Source organism: Peromyscus californicus, unplaced genomic scaffold (genome assembly GCF_007827085.1).
Source record: "Peromyscus californicus insignis strain IS unplaced genomic scaffold, ASM782708v3 Scaffold_9__1_contigs__length_137607984, whole genome shotgun sequence".
Lineage (NCBI taxonomy): Eukaryota > Metazoa > Chordata > Mammalia > Rodentia > Cricetidae > Peromyscus > Peromyscus californicus.
Genome location: NW_026294617.1, coordinates 61,257,415 through 61,272,411, shown reverse-complemented (window position 1 = coordinate 61,272,411; position 14,997 = coordinate 61,257,415).

Below are 14,997 nucleotides of genomic sequence, written 5' to 3'. Positions count from 1 at the left end.
AAAGGAAGGTTTTAACTTTAACATAGTAAAATTACATATAACAAAACAATTATCAAGCAAGAATTACAGTTACAATATCTAGTCTATTTATAATATCTAGTCTATTTGTATTTGGCAAAATTAAAAAAGATATCCTATCTATCCTATATTTGTGAGTCTAAGGTTTCATATCTAACTAATCTTTTATCATAACTAAGGAAAGTATAATTATATAGTCTTCAACTACATCAAAGACCTCAGAAGGATACAATATTACCTAAGTAAACAGGAAATGCAGTGTAAGCAACTTCTAAAAATCTGAATGACAGAGATAGCTGGCTGCCTGGACAGTCACTCAAAGTTCCTCTGTAATGTTGGGGCATCCATCCTCAGCCCACAGACCTAGAGTCTCTCAGTCACTTTTCTCTATGTCCTGTAGAATGTCTGGCATTTTCCTCTGTGAAGCAAAAACCTGAAAGACCATTTTGCTTTGCAAAGTTCAATAATCACCTTCCTATGGGTCCTGCATGTCCAGTCGATACAACATTTTGTCAAGCAGTCCAGGCAAGAACAGTTTCTTGCCCAAATAACTATTTTTGCCAAGAAGAAGATAAACTCCATAGGAAGTGTCTTCGATGCCCATCCTCCTCTCTGAAGTAAATCAATGCTGCCAGGAGCAGACATGTCTCACTGTCTAGAAATTCTAAATTTTAAAACATTTTAAATGCCATGTTCTGTAGATCTTTGAAGTGTTTGAAGTTTACCCTATCTATCTGAAATATATCTATGTATACCTAGAAAACTATACTAATGTGACTGTAAGTTTGGTTATCATAGATGATTAAATCCCCTTTCTTCTTTTAGAAAGAGATTGACTATGACCAATAACAATTTGCAACCAACAACCTAAACAAAGACAAACATCCATAATCCATTTTTTTGGGAATGCAGGTGTAGTTTTCTAGGCCACTTCCTGCTGACAAAGGGCACTAGTAATCTTATGGGGACACGAAGAAAATTTTAGGATTATGGTCAAGTCCTGACTGGAGTGGTCTACAAGGCTGTTCTATGAGCCAGTTGCCTTGAAACTGTTCTGGATGTTGGATCATCTGGGCCATGTTGTCATCGGGCACCTTTCAGGTAGTCTTGGCTGGTCAAACCTGATGTATCTTAATCTGGAAAAACCCATAGCCTCTTGTTTCCAGTGGAATCAAAAGCAGAGCCTCCTTTCCAAAGCAACATATCCTTAGATCCAAATTTTGAGGTCAGGGTACCTTTAAAATATACATATTGGTTTAACTGAGCAGCCTTTGCAATCAAATATCTTTTTGCAGTTAAAAGCCCCAAAGCAACACAATCCAGATTCTCTGTGTGATATCCATTTTATGTGGTTTATTTTTTATATTACTTTTACTTTCTCTTAAAGGCTTTATTTTTTAAAACTTTCTATTTCTTTATATATTATATATATATATATATATATATATACATATATATATTACTCTCTTCCAAGCCTATGTATATTTTTACACACATTGTAAACCATTTAGATGTTTATTTCATCTGAATCTGTCTTATCATGATCCTCTTGCTTTAAACTGCAGCATTACAAGCACTGAAATGGCAGCTGTGGCTGCTGGTTCAGCCCACCTCAGCTTTCCAACATGGTGGAACTACGTTTACCACCAGCTTTGGGGGAACCATGCACACTGCCGGACTCTGGGAGGCAGAGAGTCTATGCCTCTATCAAAGCAGCGTGTAGCCCAGAAACCTTTTTTTTTTTTTTTTGTACTAGTAAAAGTTATATCGACAATGCAGCATACTGTGCAACTTGGAATCTGCCATGCTGCAGGCCAAGCCTGCATGCCATGAACCCGCCATAGAGCAGTTCAAGCCCGCATGTTGTGGTGTCTCGACACCAGCATGAGACATGAAACAGGAACATTTTAGAATTTTTGGCTCCATTTAGAATTGCTTATTAAGTATTCTCGGGTTTCAGATGGAAACTCGAGCCATTGGGTGCCATTTGTAGCTGAAGTTTTCCTGGTCCCACGCTCCTACGGTCCCGTTTTTGGTTTTGTTTTTTGTTTTTATTGTCCAAAAGATTGATACAAACTTTATTAGAAAATTATGAAGTATTTACTGTCAACTGAAAGATTACAGTTGGATGGTATGCAGATTTATTAACTGTGTGAATCAAGTCAGCACTTGAGTCCACTAGCTAGAAAACAGGGAGATTCTGATTTCAGGGTAAACAGCTGACTTCCATTTGTCTTCAACTTTCTTTAGAATTTAAATGCTTATATATTAGTATCAGAGAATTTGTGAAGTGCTAGGTCCCTAGGAGGAGCAGAAATTTGTTTTACATGGGCCAGATATAGCAGCAATTAACAAGGCAATTCCACGTAGTTTATCTGTTAATTAAAAGAGGTTTATATCAGGGTAACTTACAACCAATAAAGGGTCAGTTACAGGATCCGGGAGAGGTGTGAAGTGCAGTCCAGTGTACTTCTCTGGAGAACTATGACTTGGTCTGCAATCCAGCATCCAGGATCATGAGGAGCCAAGAGAGCCGGCACATACTTATCTTGGGTCTTAAAGGGTCTTGCCTCGGCCATGCCCCAGGGGCAGGTCAAAGGCAGGTGTGGCAGTTACCTGCTGCCTCACTAGGGGCAGTGCTTCAAGGTCAAAGCTGGAACAGCTACCCACTACAATTTTGTCTTATACCTGCCTCACTATTTTATGTTTAAACATATGACCTATTTTCTAGTTTGTAAATTTTACAGGGAGATGGTCAACTGGAATGATTATACTAAGCACCACTCTTATACTTCATTTAAATGAGTTTGATGGCAAGATGAGGATTGTTGAGTTGGCTAGAATTAATGAGTATTCTTTGTGTCATTAGATGCTGTGATAAGACAACTCCTTAAGTGATGTAGAGGTAGGTAGTGTGAAATGGACTTGACATATGTGATGGATATGTTTCTTATATACGGATCATAATGTTGACTGGAAGTTGCCAAAGTCTTTGAAACCTGCAAATATGCTATTATTTAACAAAACAGAAAAGCATTTTCAGAGAGAATTAAGTTTATTGAGAGGTTTGCCACTAGATGAATATATTGGCATTGATGGTCCTGTGGCCCCCAAACAATCATTAGAGACTGATACTCTTCCCAGTTTGTGAGTGTGCTATTACAGAAGAGGGAGAAACTCAGTGGAAGACAGAATCACCCACTGTCATTAGTCATGAACATGGAAGAAGTATGCTATTGTCTTTGAAGAGTTCCCCAAGTCAAGCAAGAAGGGTGTCTTCTAAAAGCTTAGAACAGTGTGCCACTGAGATCCAGCAAGCAAACAGGTCAAGAAAGGTGTCTTCTAAAAGCTTAGAACAGTGTGCCACTGAGATCCAGCAAGCAAACAGGTATCTCTAGAACATAGCTGCAATAACTATGAAAATAACAAATAAGTAAGGATTGCCAGAGCCACAATCAACACTATCTTTCCCAGTGAATGCCTTGCCCTGTTACTACATTACAGCACTGAATACATGACACTGTGTGGTAGATGCAGGACAACAGCAAAGAACACTGGAATGTTCATTCACTGACTATCGTTGAGATAACCCCACCACCCTCCTAGGAAAAATCCTCCAAAAGTCAACTTTGTTTCTTCTAGATAATGTGGAAGAATCCTTGCTAATTCACTGCAGCTCCATTTTTCACCTTCTCTGGGTTTCAGCCCCACAATAACTTTATAAATAGAGTCATATTGCTTAGTGTTACAGCATGATATTTACTCCTGTTGCAAAACTTTCCTGAATACTTATCTCCCACGTAATAAACCACTTCTGTGCCCATTCTTAGATTCCTCTTAGATGCCTTTGCAGTTTTAGATTTTGTAGAAACACTAAAAAAATTCTATGAGAATCATTCTTTGCAGAACAATCCATGATAATATAAATTACAATGTGGATACCTAAGTGGCAATAAAAATCTATTAGAGAGACATGAAGAAAATTATTCACATAATAGAATGAGGTAACATTTCCTCAGTGATCAAGTCATTGTTAAAATCATTACCATTTTTATTTATTACCTCTTTTCTTAACCCCTGTTTTGTGTTGATGCTATATTTCAGGCAGACTGTTGATTCCAAGAGCTTTGTGTGTCTAAAATTTTCAAATTATTTCTTTTTATTCATTTTTGGAATATTATTCACAAATATCCATGCATATTTGTAAATAATCAATGTAGTGAAAAGAGCAACCAACAATGTAAATATAAAATAAATTCAAATAAATTATTCCATTCATCATCACTTGGTCATTTGCAATATTTAATTTTTAAAAATCACTCTCAGGTGTTTCAGAGAGATCTCAGTTGGTGGGTTGCTTGTCTGACAGTCATGAAGGCCTGCCCCACGTTAGATTCCCAGCTCTGCATAATCTCTGCATGGTAGCACAACTCTATTCCTATTCAGAGGAGGTCAGGGGGTCAGAAGTTCACAGCCATCTTTGGGTTCATAGAGAGTTCACGTCTAGGACACATAAAACCCCATCTCAAGAAAACAAGAAGAAAAGAGAAAATATTCCTTGAGTAATCAGACAGAGTAAAGTCACGGCACACACTTTTACTCATTTCAGTAAGAATAAACTACCTATACTAACTCCCTGCCATCTAAAACCAAGCTTTTGCTTCAAGTATGAAGCTGGATGCCTTGAGCTTGCATGTCTGCCAATGCAATTCATGTAATTAAATTAATAAATTTAAGGCAAAATTAAAGAAGGTGATAATGAGTTTGCTCAAAGAAACATAAATGAACCGTGCTGCTGAAGGCATGTGCAGAAAGTGAAATGATCTACCAGTTCTAATTAAGGCAGGGCTACGAAATGCAAGCGTAGGCAGAGTGCCGAGTGACCTACTTTCCCACTTTTGAAGTCTCTTCCCCAGATGAGTTGCCCTCTTCTGTGTCCATGTTTATTTTATAAACTCAGATGATTAATACTTAAAATGCAAGTGAAGAAGCATAACAAACAGGGCATTTAAAACACCAATGTCTGATTACCCAAGAGTAGGCTTCACATTGGATTAAATAATATATTGTTGTCACTGAGTAGATTATTAATTATACATATGAAATTCCTAATATGCAATATCCTGACACTTGGATTCTAAATTAAATTCAAAGTGATTGTTTCAGATAGCTCTTTCTAGCCAGGAGCTAATTAAACCCAATGAGAAAACCTTTATAACTGTGCCCTACTTAAAACCACAAATTGTGTTTTACCAGAGTGGAAATATTCATTAACAAAAGGGCTTCTGTGGTTATTTGAATGATAAATGCCCCTACCAGGTAGGTTCATGTATTTGAACGGTTGGTCTCTAGTTGTTCTGAGGACTTTATGGCACTTTGGGGAGGTACAGCCTTGACAGAGAAAGTACATTACTTGGGCAGTCTCTGATGGTTTATCACCTCACCCCACATCCTGTTCCCTCCCTTTGCTCCCTGTGTGTGGATAAGGATGTGATGAGCCAGCTTCCTATTCTGCCACCATACCATGGCTTTCTTTTAAAATTTGAGCTAAAACAAAATATTCCAAATTCAACTTTGGTTATGGAATTTTATAACAGCAACAGAAAATAACTAACACAGATGCTATGTAGTTGTTGGTTTTTAATACATGGTTTCATTGTATTTTGAAGGTATGTTAGTCAAAGATGAATAGCTTAGGCCGTGGTTCTACTAGTATTTCCAGATTACAACCCAAAAGAAGGCTCCAGAAAGAGAATCAAGTCATAGACCCTTGGAAGCATGGAAGTGAAAGGTTCTTTTCTAGGTCATTGAGTGCAGTATCCAAGCAAGAGAGAATTTTGCCACACAGTTTTGAAAGGGTTCATTTGTCTTTCTGCAATCAATTAGCCCACTGAAGTTCCCTCAGGTAGAACCAAGTCTCTCTTCCGTGTATGATAAGATCCTTCCTGGCAGTATAATTGGTTGTTCCTTAGCAAAAGCTGGGACAGACATAATATGGATAAAGCATCTTCTTCATTGTACGAGTCCTTATAAAAATTTGTTTAAGGCAGTACAATTCAATGTCTGAAGTGAATAAAATATTGTTAAGAATGATTTTGTAATTTCCTCTTGTTTGTTTTTCTTAACTCTCTTTGTTGGGTTATATGTTTATTTTCTTGCAATGATTTATAAGTAAATGCTCTGAGTGTGTGGGTCTCAAAGCCAAAGCAATGTGGCTCATTTGTCCTGCAAGTTGCTTGAGAGAGATAAACAGAGACAAGAAGAGGTAGGTGATTAACTTCTCTTTCTTGCTAACAGGGTCATTTGCTCAACCTTGTATCACATTGCCAAGCACAGTTTTTAGTTTGATGTGGTAGAAGACTAAATGCACTCACATAATACCATCTCTTCATGGCCAAGTAATCATTGGTAGAGGGTCTAAAAATAACTGTTGATTTTAAACTTCAAATATAAGAAATCTGTTGCTTTCACTTCTAGAACACTTCTAGAAATGTTGTTCAACTTGAACGTGATGGTAAGACGATAATAGTGTCAGTTTTTGTATTTCCTTGGCCATCATAGCACCTGTAGACAGTCTCAAGTTTCATTTTTCATATCTTACCAGTAGGTCCTGGGTGTCTTAGCATGAAAAGAGAGCGGTCTTGTTTATTTTAATTTTCCAACATTCCTTCTATGATTACTTAGTAACAAAAATAGTTACTATTTTGTGAGAGTCCATGTTGCAAAGCCTGAAGGAAACTGATGAGACAAAATCTAACAAAGCAAAATTCCCAAACAGTACCTGAGATTAAGGAATAGCTAGTGAGCTTTAGTGATTATGAGTAAACTACAGCTATTACTGTAAGTTGAATGTGAAGTAGTTCAGTTACTAGATATCATGGATTTGTCACTATTGGGGAATTCTATTTTTAACAGTTATGTTATTATTGAATGAGTTGTTAAAATTTTATTTTGCATAAGTCATTGTGCATCTCTGCATATTATCCTCGATCCAAAAAATATATCTTGGTAAGGCATAGGAAAATTTATGAAACTTTCTAACATACAATTATATTTTATTTCAGATTCCAGATAATATGTTTCTCTATGAAAACTAGATGTTAACCTTTGTAATAAAAAAGCTTTCAAATTTTAAAATTTAATAGAGAAAAAATATAGAAACTTGTTACTTAAGTTTGTGATTTGGCCATTTTTTCTCATTTATTTATTTATTTTATTTTAAGTTCTTGACCACATTTCCCCTGTATCACCAGTTAGGAAATTGTCCTTTAAAAATTTGATAGCTACTAAAGACTGCTCATGTATGCAAAGCACTTTCTCTTCTAATTAAAAAAATTTTTTTTCGGTTAACATATGTTTTATCATTGAATCTTAATATACTTTGTCCTCATTTGTCTCCTCTTACATTAATCATGTCCTTTAATTTTCTTTTAAATTCAAGTCAGTAATCTCTAAGATTTCAATATCTAAGTACTACTTACATAGTTTAGGAAAAGACATGCGATGAGAATCAGCAAAGGAAAGAATGGGCAGTTATTATTAAAATCTTTGTTCCTGGGAATTTCTAATATTACTTGGGAATTTTACTTTACTCCTTCGTTACAAATCTTTTATTTGTCTTTTGGTAAATTCTGAGGTAAGTTAAAGAGCAGAGTTTCTAGTAACTACTTTAAAAATCAAAACTCTGCCTAGCCTTATTACTGCAAGCTTAGAAGCCCAAAGACTTGGGAGGCCATGGCCTCAGGATTGCTTAGACAATATGGTAACACTGAGTCTAAACAAAATACCTTATTGAATATTGTTACTCACTATTTCAAAACAGATACTCATTCCCTGGCCGTTCTACATATTCCAACATTAAATAACATGTACAATTCAAAGTAACATGTTTATTTATGAGGCTGTTATCTAAGTATATTTGGATTGCTCTAAAGAATAAAGTACACTAAGGAACAGATTTTTAAAAAGACATTATTCTTACTTTTCTGGAGGCTGGGATGTCTGAGAGGAAGATAGCCGCAGATTCAGTGTCTCATGAAAACCCATGTCCTCAGATAGCTGTCTTTTCACCCTCCCATTACATGGTGGTTAGTGGGGTTGACATCCCTCAAGCACCTTTTGTTAGGATATTAATCTCATGAGCTTGTTATCATTCCCCCAATGGCCCCAGTCTTCTGATACCAGTACCTGGGAGGAGAGGATTTCAATTTATGAAATAATGATGACAAGTCTTTGAGTTATAGCACAGGTGTTTTAAATGGACAATATTTCTGTCGTGTTTACTCTCATAAAACTTACATGGCATTTCCTAGATGTGATGCTCAATAAATCCCCTGATCCAAGGTTTGTTTACCCTGTGAAAACTTATCACTTCCTTCTTAGTGCTGGGATTAAAGGCGTATGTGCTTCCCAAGCAAAGGCATGAGATCTCAAGTGCTGGGATTAAAGGCATGTGATTCCCAAGTACTGGGATTAAATGTGTGTGCCACCACTGCCTGGCTCTGTTTCTCTCCTAGACTGAGGCAATCTCATGTACTCCAGGGTGGCTTTGAACTCACAGAGATCTGTCTGGAATACTAGGATAAATGGTGTGTGCCACCACTGCATGTGTTTAATCTAGTGGCTTATTCTGTCCTCTGATCTTCAGGCAAATTTTATTAGGGTACGCAATATATTACCATGCCACCAATATGGCTGGGTGGAGAAAGGTACATAAGGCTTGAGGAGACAGGAACTAAAGCCCTTTCAGCTAGAGGCTTTTCAGTCTGAGGAGTCCTAGAGGTAAGTCGTGGCATTGGCTTGTTCCTTTGTCTCTCTCATCTTCAGACAAATTTTATTTTATACCACATACACATATAGAAAAAGAAGGAAGAAGAGAAGTGATAGGGAAGGAGGAAGAGGGCAGAGAAGAAAAAAAGAGAACACAATGCTATTCTAAACGGAAGGAAAGATGAATCTGATATATAATGTCAAAAAGTTTATCACTATTATCCTATAATCTACTGATGATGAAAAGACAGAAGCTTTGTTTAATAAACTCTATGCTATAGTCAAGGATGTTTCCAATCAAGGTTTTGTGGTGCTGGTTGGTTTAATTCTGACTGTTGTAAAATAAGAAAAGAAAGCAAAGCATTGAGGAAAAGATTGTACAGTAAAAGGAACTGAAGTTTGGTTTGGAGAATGCCTGCCTCTCCAGCTGCTATATGACTACAAATTAAGAAGTGTTTTCTGAACCAAGATAAGGACACTACTAAAAAGGAATGTCAAGAGGTGAACCTTGAGAGCATGAGTGCAACAACTTTTCTGACGTTACTGGAAAGATGAGTGACAAGTTTTCAGTGTCATAACCAGGCACATAACAAGCATCTTACAGAGAATCTAAAGGCATGCCACCTAAGACAGTTGTAAATGGATTTTTTTTTCAATCTTGTATTGTGAATCCTGGTGAGATTACCAGAAAATCACAAAGCAATAATACAAAGGGAACCAAGCTTATTAGACTGTTGTTGCCCACAGTTTTATTATCAATAAGCAGTATTGGAAAACCAGTCAAAATTTGTTTCGCCTCTCAATAAATGAAGGCAGAACTAAGAAAGTGGAAGGAAATTCATAGAGCCAATGAAGTCTATTCCTAACTCTAACATCTTCAAACTGCTCCAGCTGCTATGGACCAGTGATGCAAGTTTGGTTCCTATCCCCATCTCCAATGCATTCTACAACATCCCTATCTCTGTGGTAATGTCAACAACTGTCTACACTGTGAACTCTACAGGAAGTTCCTCAATCAAGAGAGTTTAATGAATCAGAATCTCCCTCTCTTCTTTTGTTTGTTTTCTTCTGATTTTTCCACTGCCCACCTATCCTATTGATTGTGCACATTCTTTTCTAAAGGTGTTACACCCTGAATGTCTATGTCCCTTTTAAATTCAGGTGTTGGCCTTCTTGTCCTCAAAGTGAACATTACAAGAGAGCCTCCGGGTAGTGCTGGATTATGGATGTGTTTTTTCCTCCCAGAGATTTAGGAGCTGAACACTTGTCCTCATTCTGAGGTCATGGTATGCTGGTACAGTGAGAAAACCTGGAAGGAGGGGGAGCCTAGTGAAAAATCATTCTCATTTGTTCCATTTCATGAATGGATTGATGGTGGTCTCACAGATAGGTTAGGTCTCACAAAATTAGTTTTTTTTGTTGTTGTTGTTTTTTAGAGACAGGGTTTCTTTGGGTAGCTTTGGTGCTTATCCTAGATCTCATTCTGTAGACCAGGCTGGTCTCGTACTCACAGAGATCTGCCTGGCTCTGCCTCCCGAGTGCTGGGATTAAAGACTAAAATTGGGTTGTTAAAAGGAAAGCCATCCATGTGCTTGATCTCTGCTACATTTACCAGCTATGATGTCACCAGAGGATCCTTATCAGGATGCCAGTGCCATATCTTTGGAACTTGTAGGCACTAGAATTGTGAACCAAATATACTTCTTTATTTAACAGATGTCTAGTCTCATGTATTTTCTTCTATAGTTATCCTAAATGGATTAAAATGAGGGAGAAATTAGGTTAGGAAGGTGGACCCCCCAGGAACAGAGTTAGTGCCTAACAAGGATACCCTAGAAAGCTAGCACATCCTTCTATCACACGAAGACTCAGGAAGAAGTTATGCTCTTGAGGCTGGAGAGATGTCTCAGTAGTGAAGAGAATTTACTGTTCTTACAGAGGATCCAGATTCTATTCCCACAACCTATGTGGCTCACAACAGGCTGTAACTCAAGTTCCAAGGAATCTGAGCACCTCTACTGCTGAGTGCAGTAATTTTCCATGTTCTTCAATTCTACTGCATTCTCAGTCTCTAGAATTGTGCTGTTTCATGTGTGTGTGTGTATGTGTGGGTAGGTGAGTGTAGGAATATATATATATATATGCAGAAAGATGATAAAAACTGGATTGCAAAGGATTGTAAAAAAACTATATATATATATATATATATATATATATATATATATATATATATATATATACAGAGAGAGAGAGAGAGAGAGAGAGAGAGAGAGAGAGAGAGAGAGAGAGAGAGAGAGAGTCCAGTTTGCATTAGCGTTAGCTAACTACTACTGGGCTGGAGCTTGTCCTGGAGTGTACTCAATATGTCAAGTGTCACACCATGGAACAAAACAGATTTACTGTCCCCCAACAGATATCAAATGCTAATAGCTCCTCAGCTGAGGATGGGACTTCATGCCTACCTTCCATGCTCCATGCTGGGATTTTGTCTGATTTGAGCTTAAGCAGGTCTTGTCAATGCTGTCACCATCACTGTGAGTTCACATGTTCATCATTCCTGCTGTGTTTGGAAAACACTGCATCCTTGAAGTCATCCTCCATATCTGGATTTGACAGTCTTCTGCCTCCTCTTTAAAAATGATCTCTGAGCTCTGATGGTGGTGTTAGACATTATAGAAGTGATATTTATGTTCAGTTTTAAAACAGGAAAGCATTTCTAATGAGCATATCATTAGTAGTGTTTCACAGAAAATTCTCTTGTGTTCTTATTAAAAGTCAATTCTGAAGACTGTTTGATACTCTAAATTTGTGAGTTCTATAAATATAAGATCATCATGTGAAGATGCAAGTTAGAAGAAGAAGTCCCCGAGACAAGCGTTTTTGTTAACATTGTTTCCTATTTATATCAGTCCTTCCATACTCATGAATCCTCACAGCTCTAAATGTATATTCTAAACCCAAACATTTCAAACGGAAAGGGCTGGAGAGATGGTTCAGTGATGAAGAAGGAATACTACTCCTGCAGAGGACCCTAGTTTGGTTTCCGGCCCCATGTTAGACAGTTCATAACCTCTCTGACTAAAGCTCCAGGAGAGCTGAAACCTTCTGACCTCTATAGGCGCTTTCACTCATATACGTATACCTGCACACAGACACACACACACACACACACACACACACACACACACACACACACACACACATGCACACATACACACTCACCAACATACACACAGAGATACAACACACCTTAAAATGAAAATAAATAAATGAATCTGAAAAAAAAAAAGCTGAGAGAATTGGCAAAAATGTATTATTCTCAAGGTGTGCACATAGACACCTTGAGGCCCACAGTTCACTCAAGAAAGTCCACAGCTCTGGCTCAGACAGAAGCTTTGGTATCTTCAGGGCCAGGGCACTGCCTGACTAACTCGTGATCCAGTTACACGAGGTTATAGTACATCCTACCCAATGACTGTAGAGTTCTGTGAACCTGACTTTTCATTTCTTTCCACAGCAGATGTCAAAAGATGTCATAAAATCAGGGTGAAATAAGGTTGGTGCTATTGAGCCAGATTTTAAAGATTAAGTTGTGGCCTAACCAGTTGGTACACATGATCCATTTGCAAGTGACTGTTGTTACTTAAGGATTAAATGGAAATAGTTTTCCTTTTAATTTATGGATAGCAGTTGGTTTAAAATGACTACTATGGTTTTTGAATATTAGCAATTATTGAATTGCATAGACTTATGTACTTAATGAACAAAACTGTATGAGGCCAAAGTTTTCTGGGGACACTATACAAACATTCCTGTGGACTGAAAAAGTTCAGAAACCTAAGTTATGTGCATCTATTATTATTATTATTATTATTTATTGAAATTGTGTTTTAAATTGGTGTAGTTCTAGGACGAATTGCTCATAGGAAAATGTTATGATGAGGTTCAGAAGGAAACAAAATTTATTTGTGAGAGTAAGTTCGTGATCACAGTCCAAACCACTTCTGATTTGTTTATTACCCATAGAACTTGAGAACAACATCCAGTTTGGAGTCATTGCAAAAGATGACCAAATATAAAAAGCAGCGAGTTTTCTTGGTTTCAGAAACACTTGAAAACATAGTTCTGGAACACTTCGGATTTTACAAAACCAAATGAATATTGCCAAATCCCTCATTTCTCTACATGTTAAGCTCTGGTGTGCTGGTGGAGAAATGTAATCCTTATGTTACACTTCACTCATCAGAATTTTTGATGAGTCCTACAGCATTTGATCTCAAAACTCCGTAGAAGAATTTACGTCTAGAAATTCTAGTTTTATAAGCCACCATTGAATTTCTCTTCTTCAACCCAGAAATTCACTTTTTTTCCAAATCAAGTGGGAAGATAATTTAAATTTTTACTTGAGTTTGCTGCAGTTCAGAAACCAAGTAGGGGACCACTAGTGCAACAGTTTCACTGCTTCAAAACGCGGCTGATTCAAGTTGCATTTCATATTAGAAATACAGTTTCAGGAATTAATAAGCTAAGCAGAAGTAAACTATTTTATGTGTATTACACCTTGATGAAAATATTCTCTTTCTGGCATACAACACTGATGAATACATTTAAATTCAAAGCAGTAGTAAGTGCAAATAATCTCATTTACAGTCAACAACTCTCCCAGTAAAGATAATGTGACACACTCTGTGATATACAAAGACAATTAAATAGCATATGTGCTGGATTAAAGCATATCAAGATTGCCCCATTTAGGAGATAAGAGGTGGTGCTATATCGACATTTCTCATGCTTCTGTGAATTGGCCATGACGTTTCCAATACAGAAAGTATTTGAGAAGATCTTGGATAAAGAAGGGTCCAGCAGTTTTTCTTTTTTTTGCTTGTTTGTGTGTGTGTGTGTTTGTTTGTTTGTTTTTGTTTTATTCAAGACAGGGTTTCTCTATGTAGTTTTGTTGCCTGTTCTGGATCTCTCTCTGTAGACCAGGATGGCCTCGAACCCACAGAGATCCGCCTGGTTCTGCCTCCCGAGTGCTGGGATTAAAGGTGTGTGCCACCACTGCCTAGTCCAGCAGTTATTTTTTAAAAGTGCTTACATTATCTTATGTTCCAGCAAGATGTCAATCAGTTTCTCAATTAACAAAGAAGTAGACTTCATATCTTAGTATCAGTTGACATTATTCAGGATAGCCAGGTTCTACATTTATTATTGTTAAACACCAGGGATTTGAAAACAATAAACGTAATGTTCCTACTTTACCTTGTTTATTCCAAATGCCCTGTACCAGGAACCAAGGTGATGTCACTGATATTCATAGAGCCAGAGGGAGGTGAGAAGACCATGGAGGACACACTGGGATCTTCAGCCTTATGGTGAAAACTAAGTTTTCACTTAGTTAGTTATTCACTCTTGCTTAAATTTCATTGGCCAGAGCAAATTCCATGGTTGACAGAATCAATGCAAATGAGAAACTACAATCCTGCCAGGGGGGTTGAAACAAAGGGAGGCTGTGGGCAAATAGCTCTTAGGACTGTAATGTTGGGACTTTAAATTAGGAATGCTGGATGATATGAAGTCCAACACAGAATTTACACTTTAAATGACTTGTGGTAGAATCTTCAATGAAGTTCTAGAAGGGATCTGTCAGTATTCATAAGGGTTGGACTCTAGAAAAGGCAGTGGGATGCTGTGTGGGATGAAGAGGGGCTTGTTCCACTAATGTTTCGGTGGACTGAATTTTCCATGGTAAATAGCTTTTGTAGTGTGATGGGATCTTATTAACCAAGAAATGGGAATCAGAACCAGAATAAGATAATGATGTACCATGGAGCCAAGTCGATGGGTGACTATGGCTTTCTAATGTTTATCCTAAATTGTCAGCTGGATGTTGATTCGATTGAGACCAAGTGGAGAAAACTAATCCAAGCTGTTTGGCTTCTGTATTTGGAAGGCTTATTGGATGTCTAGATGGGAATACTCTTGCAATCATTTTCTTTTCCCTCCCCTGCCCTTTTCCTCTTATTCTAGCTCTATGGTCTCAGGATGCTTTATGGTCTGAGTCAGGACTAAGAGACATTTTATTTTGTAAGGAAGCCTATTGTACACAAATGTCTAAATAGCTCCCATTACAGGAACTTTTTTTTTCTTTTTAACACATTAGAATTTTCAAGAAATCATTTGAGTAAAAAAATGTAAACAGAGTTCCTCCTG